Below are 15,260 nucleotides of genomic sequence, written 5' to 3'. Positions count from 1 at the left end.
AAATACATAAAGGGATGAATAAATAATTTAATCTCTTTTCTACATGTGTTTCCCACTGTGGGATAAGTTCAGTTTAGACAAATCTGACCCAGGTGTAGACAGTCTTATCCTGAATTACAGAGACTTGTTAACACCAAAGCGGTATGCTGGAACAGGAGGAAGGATCCACCACAAGCACCTTTAGGAGCTTTTGAAGCAGTAACAGCAACAGAGGATTACCCTTTGTATTGAAATTAGTGTTACATTATGTGACATTTTGTCATTGGGCAGTGGTGAGATGGCTACTTGAAGCCATCTCACAAAATAACAAATTATTTTTAAAGTATATTGCCTTGATCACACTCCATTTTGTGTCTCTGTTATGAAGGTAAGTCAAAGACAGGAGACAGGCAAGGGAACTTGAAGGAATGATACAATCCAAGAGGCAGATTAAATACACAATAAGTATGAAAACATGTTTCTGATGAAGTGCAACATGAGGTGGAATCAATTCGTAGTCGAGACAAATAATGTTTCAGTCTCTCAGATAAAGTCGACTGCACTCTTTTCCTGCATCAAATTGTCATTGTCTGAAGCTGATGTGAAACTGACTGTCATGCAACTTTTTGATTCTACCCATCTAAACAACAATTTGGAATTTTCTTTTTCCAAAACATTTTAATATATACATTTGTGCCATGTATCCTTCAATCATTTGTGCCCAAATTGTAGTCTCTTTTCAGCCACACACTTATTCAACAGACGGGCCTGGAACTGGCATGTCAAACGTCCCTGTTCTGCACACACACAGAGCTCCTGTTTCCAGCCAGAAGCACTAATAACACGTGGGCGCATGCCTCCCCTGGCTCTCCCCGGTGATAATTCAGAGAGGAAAGTGGTTTTCAATCCACGTGTCAAATAGGACAAGCAGAAGTTTTGGAACGATTACATTTCTGCAAGAACCTGAATATGTGCATCTAAATCCTGTTATATTTGCACTAAACAAACACACTACTAACATAACTGCTCTTGCACAGTGTGAATACAGCAGTTAGAAATGTGTTAGCTAAACAGTGAGGTAAGATAGTCTTTTCAGTGCTGGGACTTTAAATCACAATGTTGAATGGATAAGGAATAGTCTTAGAATATAAGCAATACACAGAGCAGTGTGCTGGAAGTGGATGATGATGCCACATTTGGTTTGCACTAGAAGAAATTGATTAAGCCACCATTGTTACATTTTGTTTAAAAAAAAAAAATTAAAGCCCTAACAATCCCATTTAATTGGTTCCTGATTAGTCAAAAATACTTCTAAAGAGATGGCATCAGAGTTTAAATTTTGTGCTTTAGAACTCCAGTTTTACAACAATTGCTCAATTAATTTTGAAATTTCAAATGTTTGTGAATAATATTAAGTGGTATAAGTAACTAGTTCCTCAAAAAAGACAACATAAATAAGATGGGACATGGAACACAGCTGTTTTATTTAGTGTTCCATTTCAGTGTGACTGAAATAATCCATCTTGAAAAGAGTTGTACTCAAATTTTTCCAAATTTTTGTTCCATTTTTAGTATCACGTTGGTATAATCCAATCCTCTATCCTCTATCCTCCTGTGTTTTTTTGCAGTCATGAAAAAGAACATTGCAGCCATTTGGGGAAGTAAATGTAAGAAACAGCCTAATTCCTGCATGGCATATAATAATCAACATCTGCAACATCGAAGGTAAAACCCAGCAAGTCACACAGCAGGTGTTCTCTGCCAATGCTAGGATTTAATCTCCTTTTACTTATCAAAACATTCTTTCCAGACCCTCACATATTTTGTAGCTAGTAGGTATCTGCAAAGTTAAAAGGGATTTGCACCTCCATGTCATGTGAGCTATAAGTTCTCTGGCACTTAAAGGAAATATCACGCCATTCTTGTGAAACAAGCAGCGATGGTGCACACACTGGGTTTAAGAAGCAGGTTGTGATGTTCGCTTTTGCGTGTATTCCACTGAGGCAAGACTAATTCAAAGCATGAGTGCAGGAACAATGCACTTCTGACAAACCATCTGTGTATTGTGCATTAACCCTTCTGTTATATTCATTTCTGACATACACCAATAATGTTCTTGGGTCAGTTTGACCCGTGGAGTGTTTAATCATGCAATAGTGTCAGAAACCAAAAAAATCCTCCAAAACATTTTTGTGTCTGATTATTAACTCCAACACTAACCATTTCAATCAAAATTTGTGCAATGATGTTTTTTGTTTGTTTGTTTTATTTCTTACAAATAAAGAATCAATGATGACAACTTACTCATTTACTCGTGGACATAAAAAATGCAATTTGCATTTTTTTATGTCCACATAAAAATGTGGATATAAATTATGATGAGGCCGTTTTTCTCTTTTTAATCTAAGTTAAGAATCCAGAAAGAACAACATGTTAATTGTGCAAAAGTGCATAGCAGGAAGAGCTTTGTGACCATCAGCTGATGCAGAATCTGCCAAGAAAGCCAAGCTGCCTCACTTTTTATACATGAACAAATATGCTGTCACTAACAAGCTACATTTGAGTATCCAAACAAAAGCAAAAGGAATTTTCAGTTAAGTGGATTTGGACTTGATTGTTTGCTCATGCGTAAAACGTGAGCAATAATTAGAGAATCTGAAACCTTACAGAATAATTTACAAAATGTGAAATGAATTTACAAACTGCTGCAGAAATGAGGAACAATCTAATGTTGGATGGATTTTACTTATCCACTTAAGTAGAGCAGAGCATGGGCTATTTTATAATGCATTGAATTTGTCTGCCCAGTTTTTATTGTTCATTTTTCATCACTAATTATTATTGCAAGTTTATACATGTTAAGGCAGTAAATAATAAAAAAAAAGAGAAATGAATAGTGACATTTTTCCCTCAAAACACAAACTACCACTCTTGTCTCACAACAAATTACACACTCCTTCTCTGGAGTTTGCTGAACAGTCTGTAAAATTGGAGCTTTAAACTGGATGAGGTTAAAGTGGCAGTACAGATCATCAACTCAAAACTGAGGACTGAAAGCCCCAGTAACCGGCCCACACCTGAGCCAGTTACTGCTGTGATATTCTCAAGCCAAATGAAATTGAATTTCATAGGCTAGGTACTGAATAAACTGGGGAATAGCAAAAGCATCGGAATCACACAGCTCACTGCAGCTTGACATTTTATTAAGACAGCAGGAAGTGGAGCAAATCTGCTGTATGATACACACCTATGTCACAGGCTACACAGAGACAGAAAAAAAAAATATATCAAGAAACTAAAATATTAATAGGGAGGATATTAACAAACATTCACCCATTTTATTAAACTATCTCCTGTGCTATATCCACTCAACTGCCATGGGGCAGCAATCTAAATCCAGTTCATCTAGTTATACTAAGAATGATTAATCCCCATTCACATCTCGAAGTGGGTCCACAGGTTTTATTTCTTGAATCGTATCTTTCGTAAGAAACTATAAAGGCCTGCAAATTGTAGAAAAATACTGTTCATTAACCTTTTGCTACTGATGCCTATTGCATATCAGCATCAATGCCAACAAAGTGGGCTTGAATAGTAACTTTCACAACATTATTTATTTTCCTCTATTCTTCTTTTGCCTAGTCGGTCAAATCACCGACTTGATTTAGATTTTTTTTTAAGCATTTCAAGTGATTAAGGCAGAGATCACAGGATCAGGAACCCACTGGCAAAGAAAGTCAACCTGTGCAGAAGTAGTTTGAAATTGCATGAAAATCAATACATGCCAGGGAAGATAACAGGAAGAGAATTGTGAACCTCCACAAGTCTGATTTATCTTTGGATACAATTTCTAGATGCCTCAAGGAGCTCCATTCAACTGTCAAAAAAATTATATGCAAGTATAAATGCCATAGTAATGACTAACCATGATACCATTGAACAAGGAGACAGGTTTGGTTTCCCAGAGATGAGTATGTTTGGATACGAAACTTCAAAAAAATAAAAAAAAGATTTAAAAAATTTAAAAAATCAAGACATCTTGTGAAATCCTCATCATGAAACAAAGATTGAGCTGCATTATGTAAAGCAGAGATGTTCCAACAGCAGTTCTGTTTTTCACCAGCAATAAAAACATGTTTGCTCCAGTAATTTAATTTTTAACCACTTTCTGAACAGAGACTAGCAGCAAAAATGTTTTACACTAAGAATGTATCATTCACTCAAATTATTTTGTAAAATATATTTAAACTAACAACAGATAAGAGAGAACATAAAAATGTTATTTTTGAATGGATAATCCTTTCTAGTAATTTAAAACAAGTATTCAGTGTTTCCATTTTTAGAGGCAGACATTTCAGCCAAAATTAAATACATAAGAAAATAAAAGGATAAATGAAAAACAATAAATTAAAATGGAAAAAAAATTGAAAAAGCACAAGGAATTGGCTTCCCATGCAGATCACTGCTGTTTCCCGTGAAAAAAAACAGTGAAACATGTTGATCAGAAGCTACAAATCATATGCTAACTTCATCTTGTAAAAACAGAAACATCTTGCCAATGCCATTTATTTCAACTTATAAAAGGTTAGCATTCACTCAGACACTTAGTTAAACATGAACTAATTCATGTTTGACTCTAAACACACTGCCAAATTTGGTGTGAAATACTTTCAGCAGATGCCCCAGACTTTCATTAATGTGAAGTTTGGCAGCCCTTAGCTAGCCCTTTAGCCCTTAGTTTTATGCAGTGCTGTACTTAAACAGTTTTGTTTTTATTCATTTTGGTAATTATCATTGTCAATGTTAAAAGCTTGACTTACTCTTGCAATTTATTGTGGTGTAAAGCAGTTGTGGTAATATCATCCTTTGTTATAAAATCAAAAACTGACTAAGTAAAACTAAATGTGAATTGGGAGTTTGAAAAAGTTCATCTGAAAAGGTAAGACTAATTTCCGCATTGCTTTTCCAGTACTAGTGTCAGAATAATCTGACTGCCAGTGTCATCACTTCAAGTATGCGAGGTAAAACAAAAAACAAAAAAACAAAAAAAGCAAACAAAAACAACTCTGGCTCAGGCATGTCTTAGACAGCAGATTTCTATGATGCAATGGCTTGAGCAAAATGTTAAAAGATTTTCACACATTATATAAATGCAAATGCTGCAATTATATTTTGAATATTCTTCAAATCACTAACAAAGATCATTTTAAATTAGCAGGTTGCTATTAAAAAAAAAGTTTATTCATTCTGGAGACTTTTAAATGGCAACAAAGCATATTGTAAAGAAAGAAGGAAAAATCTGACCTACTGCTATTAAAACAGTAGAAGACATCCAGTGAGTCACGCTGCAAAGAAAACGGTTGATATAGATGACTCTTCATCTCTATTTAAAAGAAAAAAATCACAAAATGAGAAGTCATGTCTTTTGTGCTTTGTTTGAAAATGGTGAAGAGTGTGTAGGAAAGATGGCTGTGCATGAATTCAATGTTTTTTGTTTAACTGCTTCTCGTATGACTAATATTGTTAAACTGCAGGGATGTTGGGATGAATTGGAACAGTGTCATGAGGTGCAGTAGAGGAGGACATAAATGTAGGCTGGCAGAGAGAGAAATAAATTTATTTACTTAAACAAAACAAAAGGCGCTGCTAGGCAAGAAGTCACAAACAAAATGTCCAGAAAAGGAAGGAAACGCATATAAATCTTGACATGAGAGACATAAGACTCAGACTCAGGGTGTAAAATGTACCTAAAGCAGCACAAAGCTACAAGAAGAATGTTATCACCTAATATAATAGAAAGCAAAACAAGAAGCAATATACATGCAAAACATAGACAAAAAACCTAAAAGTCTCGTTTTATTAGTCAATAGACCATGAGTGACATTAACCTCTTTTCATGTTTGGGTCACAGCTTCATCAGTAATGTATTGTCAATAAAATCATGCTAATTAAATTTAAAATGTGTTTAAGAAGTGGATGAACTCGGGGAAGTTTCCTATACTATGGCATTAAGTTAAGATGAATTCGAAAACAGTTGTGATTGGACAATGGTACACTAAAGAAATAGTGCCTAGAAATGGTAGAGACTGGTACCTAAAGAAAGTAACAGCAATAAAATTAATGTAGTGTACACAAACATCAGATTTCACCTTTCACCTATACACACAATTTTTCTCCAGCTGCTTTGAAAATGCCAGTGCTACACTGTAAGACTCGTAAGTAACTTGTATCCCACACAGGTGCTGTCCAGAATTCAAAATTATTCCTTTTGTGACCTTAAAGTTTTAACACTTTGCATGAATAATCTATGTCCAACTTTCTTTTACAAATGAATAATCTTATTTTGCTCAGTTAGAAATTCACAATGTTTTAAAATGGTCCTTGAGTGGTCACAAGTTCAAACCTTAATAAATTTGTTAGACCACGAAGCTGTCTTTTTTCTTAGCAGAAGGATTGAATGTTTTAAACTTTGAATGCGAGAACAGCCTCATTGAGCCATGATGATGCCTGGCTCCAGAAACGCACATAGTAAAGAACCAAAGTACCAACTCAGGCAAAGAAAGGCAGAACCAGAGATTAAAAGCCATAAAGAAGCCTTACCTGGTTGAATCAAAGCCTGCACTAATCACCCTCATCTGATTTAATTGAGATAAATGTTGCTTTCATTTTAGGCTGTGTTACATTTGTCTGTGTCGAGTAAAGGTCTGTAAATGCGGAATGACCGACCGATAACCTACACCAGAACATACAGCCTTATAGTGGGACATGACATGAAAACAAGACAGAGAGATGGAGGTGTTAGAGCCTCCATATCAGGAATGCAAGCTGGTTCCCAGAATGTTCCTGGACCAATTGATTGCAATTAAGTGCGACCCCTATTCATTGACTTTGAATTTATCCTCTTATTTTCACCCTCAGATTAAAGTCAAATTAGTCAGCTAACCACTTCCCTGAAATTGCTCAGGGACCAAAAAACCTCTTTACACTTACACTTAAATCATCCAACCATTGTCTTTACCCACTTGTCTTTGGGTTGCTGGTGTGAATCTCCAACAGAAACTGGGCAAGAGACTGGGTACACCCTGTACAGGTCACCAGTCCGTCACAGGGCAACACAGAGACACAGGACAAACAACCATGCAAGCACACACTCACACCTAAGGACAGTTCAGAGACCATCTACCCTGACGGTTATATCTTTAAGCTGTGGGAGATCTAGAGAGAATCCACAAATGCACAGAGAGAACATGCAAACTTTTGATTTTATTACAAAGCAGGGTCGCTTTTCTCTATAACTATCAACGATAAATAAAGTGTGTTTATCTTTGAAAGAACAACCTAAATAAAGCTGATATATAAGTACATATAAGTACATTTAAATCCAATTAAAGAAACACTTTAATGGAAAATTATACCCTAGCATAATAAATTAGGTATTTGTTAAACATATAGTTACTTCAGGTGTGACTTTAGGTGTTGCAAATGTAACAGAAAGTTATGTTTATGACTGTAGTTCAAAAAATGCAAATCATTTTTAGTCATAGGTTATACAGCAGCATGAAGCCGTTTTATAATACCATGTTATTGTGTTACATTGACTTCACGCTGTCATGATGGTTCCATTTTTGGACTAGCACATCTCGTCTGCTCCTTTAAGATGTGATTTCCTTTGCTTTCCTCAAAGGCCAAACACTTTCATGCTGCATATGACAAAAGAAGAATTTCCACTAAGCTGCCTAAAAAAGAAAAGATTAAATTTTGTTTTGTTTAAATTAAGGTTGTTTTTTTTCACATATTAATCTTTAATAAAATAACCTGAACATGTCAACATGACTCCAATGTGACATAAAACTCCTTTAAAGTCCTCAAGTAACCCACGTTTGATCGGATAAAACTTGGCAGCTACACAACTTAACAAAAAAGAAAAACACAACCTCGTTCTTGTCACATTCACTTTGCTGTACAAGACCCTGTGTCAGATGGGATGATCTTTGACTCTTTGGTATTATCAACACAGATTTTGACTAGATCACCTACAAGAAATTAAACATTTCAAAATTGTATTGAAAGCTATGTTTCTGTGGATTATTACTTATGCAAAAATAATTATTTAATATCACTGAATGAAAAGCTTTCTTGTTGTTCTAATGCTGAGGGTTTTTTTTGTTTTTTTTACAGTTTCTAATGTATTATCCTTCCTTAAAACCTCTTACAATATCATTATCACCGAAGTCTCTGTAAAAAAAAAAATAAAATAAAAAATAACGCGTAAAACATAATTTCAGGTGTAACAATACATCTTCCCTTAAATTGCATTTGGAATTTTTTTTTTCTTTTTATCTCTGACATTTTTTTAAGGTTTAGAAGTGTGAAAATCAGACGGATATTTACCAAACCGAATCAGATGTTCTGTAATCAGACTCCTCTGTGAAATCAATGCACACTCATTGCTTCTATAAAGAGCACAGCCCCAGGGAAGGAGCAACTCTAAAGAAAGACACATCCTTTTCTGTGTCATCCACACACAGGCAGACAGGGCTGTGCAGGAATGTTGCTGGCATATTTCTGCTGCCAAAATTAGTCATCCACCTCTACAGTAGACGCTTGTGATACTTTCAAATATGCTTTAACTTAAGGGACATACAGGATTTGGAACTGGCACTTTAACATGATTGCTGTTTTGACAAAATCAAGAAAGAAGCCTGATTTTAGCTTTATTTTTTATAGATCTATTGTATGCCTCAGTGACATGCTCCTCCTCCTACATCTGGCAATTATTTCAGTTGGAGATGCTGCTACCCAGAGCAGCTGGGCGGGTAGGGGGCTGTCTGCTAACAAAAGCCCCGGCTAACCTCTGCTGAGCATTTCGAGTCTGGTCCTATGGGGTTATTGTAAAGGCTCTGACAGCAAGTTGCTCAACCAAGCAGCAGCGAGATCAATATGATCTCTTTATTTTACATGCAGGTCAGGAACATTTTTCGCTGAAAGTGTTTTTGGTGTGTCCATAGATGCTATTCTGCAAACAGTTACTTTCATGGAAACAAGGAACCCGTATATGTACGGCAAATTTAAATAATACAAATACACCCTCATTAAAATTGGTAGTGCAATAATATTACTGGATTGTGAATTAACAGTGCGAGGAATAGCAGGTTTTTGGCTATGCTTGGTTCTTTTCATTTATTTAGTAAAGTTTTCAGGTAATGTTCCTTTTTGTCTCAGGAAAAGGACATTAAATTAACAGTAGGGAAGTTCTTCAGACTATAAGTGATCTTTAAACCTTTGTAAATCGCCCTTTGGAACGAGTGTCCTTTATGTTTTGCAGATCTAGAGATTTGGTTTTATGCCCATCCTCTCCGGAAATGATTTTAGACACAGTCTTGTCATATTCTAAATAGAATGCAGTCATCTGTTGTCCATCAAAACTTTTGGTGTTTGCAAAATTATTTGCATAGAAATATTATCAAGATCACAAAGAAGATCAGATTTGTGAGATCAGATTTGTTGCTGTTTGTGTCAGAGCTGCAGAAGTTACTGATGAGGTGGTTAGGCTTCATTGCCTCCATGACGGATATGTTTGATTGTAGCACCACGCAACCATTACTGATGATCAAAGCTGAAGCTGCAAAACACCCATGACCTCTGTAAAATCATTTGAGGAGTGCATTAATGCCTTTCTCATTAAAGATAAAAGCAAGATGGTGTGAGTTTGCAGTTTTTCTTCTCTATTTTTTGTAAGTTAACTTAGACGTGCTGCCTTCACCCACTTCCACGGTACATGTTGAACAACAATTTAAAGGCAAAAGAAAACAAGGATTGTTTTGTTTTAACTGTAAACATATTCATAATCACAAATTTCAGTGCATTCAGGGTATATTTCAGTATATACCAGGTCCCTCTCTTTTTGTCAGTCCAAGAGGAGTGAGAACTTTCATACACCCCTGAAGAGAAGGAGGAAAGATCTATGATTGGCACTTTTATTCATTCCACTTCAGAAGCTTCAAGTAATCGGTGGAAAAAATACCCACGAGCACAACATGCAAGCCAAAAATTCTCTTGCATTTTCACACCCCACAGATCTTCTAAACATGTGTATACCTCAATAACCCTTTAGTGAAACATTTATGTACCTGCAGTGGGTCTGCTCTCCCAGATTAGCTTAGTAAATGTCTGGCAGGGAGATGCATAAAGATGAAAATCCAAAGTAAAAGAAGGTAGATATTCCAGATAAACTCAGTCAAAGGGAACAGTTTGCACAGGTTTCAGAGGCAATTGGCTGGAAACACTAGAGACACGTGTGTGGGATGGCAGTGCATTCAAACTACATTTTTTTTTTAATTCCAAGTGAACCAATTGAAATGGTTTTAAAACCAGAATTTAAATTTTATCTCGCACAGCATAAGATTATCTTCATGACAGACATATCTATTGGTTTAACGTTGAAACAAAAGTAAACATCTGAGAATTATGAATCAGCTGTGATTTTATTTTTATGTGGTACGCAGAATAAATTCTTGAATTCAAATTAAATGTCAAGCAAGACAAGTGCAAAGCTCATAGTGCTTCAAATATTGATATGCACATAGAACTGGTGCTGCTTAATTGGAAAACTAAAATAAATGAACATGATTGGAAAAGCTGTCTCTAAAAGATGGGTAATAAAACTGAAACCTAATATCCTTATATGTTATTTTTAAACATTTTATTGGACTATGTTTGTTTTACTGTAAACAACAAATGTTCTTCTTCGCTTTTAAACTGTAATTTTTGTATATTTATCAAAAATCACAACTGTTATATTACACAAGAATGGATTTTGAGTAAGCCTATTTAGAGATGTCCAAGATGGTTGATAAAGAGAGAAACAAAAATGCATACATGGTTGTTGGTTTTATAATATGTACAAAAGCAATAAAAATATCCATCACGTACTAACATATAAAACCAATATGAAGAACGTATCAACTTAAGTAGCATAACAACATTATCGGAAGGATTTCATGGAAACAAATTTGCTTTATATGTGTTTGAGTAACAGTAAACTTACTAAAAAGTATTTTATAAAACTTTCTCACTAAGATGCAAATTCCAGAAGGGAAAATTAAAATGTGTTACTGCTAACTTATCTTTTTCTTTTAGATTATCTATAAGAAATAACTTTGATAACAAAGCCTTTTGGGCATATTTGAAAAGGTGTCATTTGAATCCAATTGTTTTTAACCAACAATTATTTCATCTATGGAGTAACTTTGCCTTTATTTTTCCATTGTTTGAGAAAATGGAATTTTAAATGACTAAGTAACAAAAACATTTGGCCTGTATCAAGTGTCAAAAAAAACAAGTAATCAGATAACTATGTCCATCTCCACACGTCATATGAATTAGTGTGAAAAGATTGGACAGTTTTCAGTCTGCTTCATCTATTTAGCAAAGAATACTAATTTGCTCTTGAGAAGGGCTGCATTATCTCCACTGAAGCAGTAATGGAGCCTAAGGCAGAGATGTTTTAGTCACAGCTGTGTCTCTTTAGGCTTCTTGTTTCTCAGCATGGCCTCATGACATGTTAGGTAAAACTGCAAGGGCAAACACTTACTTCCCTGCTTGCTGTCAAAAACTTGCCCCTTGTAGCAATTCTGAAGACAGTTGACGAGAACATATGAGCAACGGGCTTTGTGCTAAGTATGGCCTTCAGTGAAACTAGCAAGCTAATCGTGGAACACTGCGTGTCTGGATGATGAGACTACAATAAAACAGCATGTCATCACGTTTCATAAACCTTCACCCAACCTAAAAGTATACAACAGCTTTTTTTTTTTATTTTTTCATCTGACCATTGTTTAGATTAAAATAAAGCAAAAATTAATTTGTGTTCACATAAAAGAAACATTTCTTTTTCTCTGTAATCTAAATATAATACATGTTAACCTATGTTAGCTATAATTATTTTTAAAAACTATAGGTTTTTGAGTGATGTTAAAAAATATTTAATACTTTCACATCTAAATGGCAAACACTGCTTTAAATCTAAAACTATTGTTATGGACAGTTTTCTAAACAGAGCAAAGTAAATATAGCACGTTAAGAATTTCATAACACATTTTCAGCATAGCTCTCAAAAAAGAAAAAAAAAACACACCTTATTATACAGTAAAATACCCTTTTTTATACTCTGAAGTTGGACTCTTGTTCTCCCTTATTTCACAGCCTTTCTCTAATTCTTACACCGAGTGCGACTGAAACCCGAGATGCAAAATTGTCCTCAACTCCTGCTCAATTTCTGTCCCTTATGTTGTTAATTTCATGCTTGTTAATAACAGACACTGACTGGCAATGGGCAGAATGTATGGACTTTTACAAAACAGAGAGATATTAGTGAACATTTACAGTACTCTCAGCAGTTCTGCTATTCAATCTGTCTGAAACATATTTCTGTAGTCTGAAAAACCTTTGTAAATAACTTTCAGTAAAACAAACCACCACTATGCAAAACTACTTGAAATTCATTGCATAAATACTTGGTCATCAATGGTGGACCCTGCAGCTGCAGTTTTTGAGATGAGTCATTTGGGGCACTTGCACATAGTTGCAAAGACTCTGGTTGCTGCTAAGAATAGGGAGGTTTCTCAAGGACTGCACTGCATTTTGCCTATCGACTCCCCAGAATATCAGATAACTGATTAATTTGAAGCAGGCTTATTCTGGACTCCATTCATGCAAGAAGCTCCACTGTGTGCTATCAGACACTGCAGGTGTCCAAGTCCTTGAATGGCCTTTCAGATTCCCCTTTTCTATCTCTCTGGTGGTTTGGAGCATAAAAGTGATGTTACTATGGCTCCTCTGTGGATGGCAAAGAAATAATTGAGAAGTGAAGTTCTTTCCAGGTTTTCTACATGAAAGATTAGGTGTGTGCTAATTTTCACAGGTTCCCATAGACCTCGATATGTTACCTAGTTACACCTCTACTCTATTTGTGTAGACGCACTTGTGTATTTTGGTCTTTTATTTTCTAAAGCTCATCAATCAAATCCTTGGTTTTGTTGACTTTGAGCATTGGGCTCAATTAACTACTTTCCCCCCGTGTGAATACTCAGTGCCCTTTCTGAGTTGATAGATTTTATTACTGAGTTGTCTACGTGTCATTTATTAAACTTTAAACAGAGGGCGACTGAGCAAACAACCCTGGGGAATATAGCCAGGCGGATCTGTGCTGAACACCAGAGAGAAGTGTCTCTGCTCATCAAGCCTACAATCTCTCTGTGAGGAAGCTCAATATCCAGCACAGATAGTCCTACGACTTTCGTGAGGTAGATATTAAAAACCTGTGTCAAAATCATTATTTCCAGGATTTGTGATGATGGGATATAGGGCAGGGGATATGAAACTCCCTGTAGGTTTGTTGGCTTCGAATGCAAACAGGTCAGGATGGAGGCTGGTCTGAGCGTTTAGTTTGATGTGCCTGGGGATAGGGTTCTAAAAGGATCTCATCAGAATGTGGTGATCCATTTTTCAACAGCTGGAAATAAACTGACAGTATAAGCAGAGAGCGATGTGGTCAGATGGTCCTAAAAGGGGATGTGGGAGGGTATCGCAGAACATTGCCTTTGGTATTTCTTCCATTCGCTGGGATGTGAGATTGTGGGTGGAATTTGTGTGAAACATTTCTGAGGTTTGTTTGATTGCATTCCCAAATCACAGTCAGAATACTACACTGTTTTTCTATTATGCAAGTGCCAATGACCATCATTTATATATATACAGATTTCAGCAGAGTAACCTAAAATTTAACTCAAGCACTTCGACATAATTTTAACGAAGCAGAAGCAAAAATCAGTCTTGCAAATAGTGACTCCAGTAAGAGAAGATTTTTTTAAACACATGTACTGAGTAAGTGTTTGACCATAACATCTGATTTAATTTATAAAAAACTAAATAATCATGGAGGTAAAATACAAAATAATGTGTAAATTGTGGCATTGTGAAAAAAAAAATGTAGGCAGAAGAAACTAATTTATTTATCTATTTTTAACAATATAAAGCTTTTGAAATCATTAAGTAGTGTATATATGTCAGAGTAAAGCAAAGCACTTCCGGAAAAAAACATTGTTTACTTTATTTTCACTTCACCTTTATATGCGTAGCAGAATCAATGAGATAGTGACTGCATGGTCGAGGAAAAATACTTGTAGAAGTACATTTTGTTCAAAACATTGCCGAGTTAAATGGAAATTGAGTAAATATTACTACATACCTCTGGACGCATTTATTCCCTTTCCTGAGTTTTGACTGGAGTATATGTAAGCAGCAGCAAATACTTTTTTCTGACGACATGTAGACAACTAATGATTAATTCATTACAGACCCTGCAATTAACTCGATAAAAAGAAATTAGTCGAGTCCCACCACTAATGAAAGCATTTTATTATAATTAACCAGTGACAGTTAAGATAAAAAGCAAATTGATAATTTGTAGGAAGGCTATAGCATTTATGGCTATATGTTTTCTACCAAATTTGACAGAGCCTGAGCCATTTTACAAGGACGAATGGGCAAACATTGTTATTAGGCATGCAAAGCTGGAAGAGATGTACTCTAAAAGAGTGTAAATGCACATTAAAATGACTCTGGTGTTGACAGAGTGGAGCAGCAAATGCTTAACAAAATTTACAAATGTATATCCTTTTCATTCCACTTTACAATCATGGGCTACCCTACGTTGGTTTTTAAGAAGAAAAAAAATACAATGATATTTGATATTGTAACATGATAAAATGTAAAGAAAAAAGTCAACAAGATATTAACACTTTGGCCATATTGCATATGAACAGATTCAGGAAGGTAGACAAGACCTTTCTTTCAACATCTATCAATCGCATTTCACAGGACAACACAAAAACCAAAGGCTAAGGGAACACTTTATTTTTGGTAAAACTGTCTACTTAAATGTCTGTATGATTTAGAAATTTATGTCACGCTCTGTAGAGCACTGTGTCATGTCCGCCTGCTGTGGCAGTTGTAAGCAGAGCCAGAGGAGGCTGGTGCTGATTGGGCCCCATAGGGGACTTTGTGTGCAGTGACTAGTGAAATTTTTGTTACATGTTTGACCTGAATTTGCTGAAGGACCAACCTCTTGCCATGCCTATCCATGAAAGGGTGTATCAAAGGTTTCCAAGTGGGTAAATTCACAGCAGGAAAGGTATTTCACACACAGCTGTGGCGCAGCTACTTCATTCTGAGCAGTCACAGAAAAGATGGGTCCACTGATCTCTTCATGAAACCCAAAC

Source organism: Poecilia mexicana, unplaced genomic scaffold (genome assembly GCF_051168715.1).
Source record: "Poecilia mexicana isolate PSO_F unplaced genomic scaffold, ASM5116871v1 scaffold_17, whole genome shotgun sequence".
Taxonomy (NCBI): domain Eukaryota; kingdom Metazoa; phylum Chordata; class Actinopteri; order Cyprinodontiformes; family Poeciliidae; genus Poecilia; species Poecilia mexicana.
Note: the sequence above shows the minus strand (reverse complement) of the source record.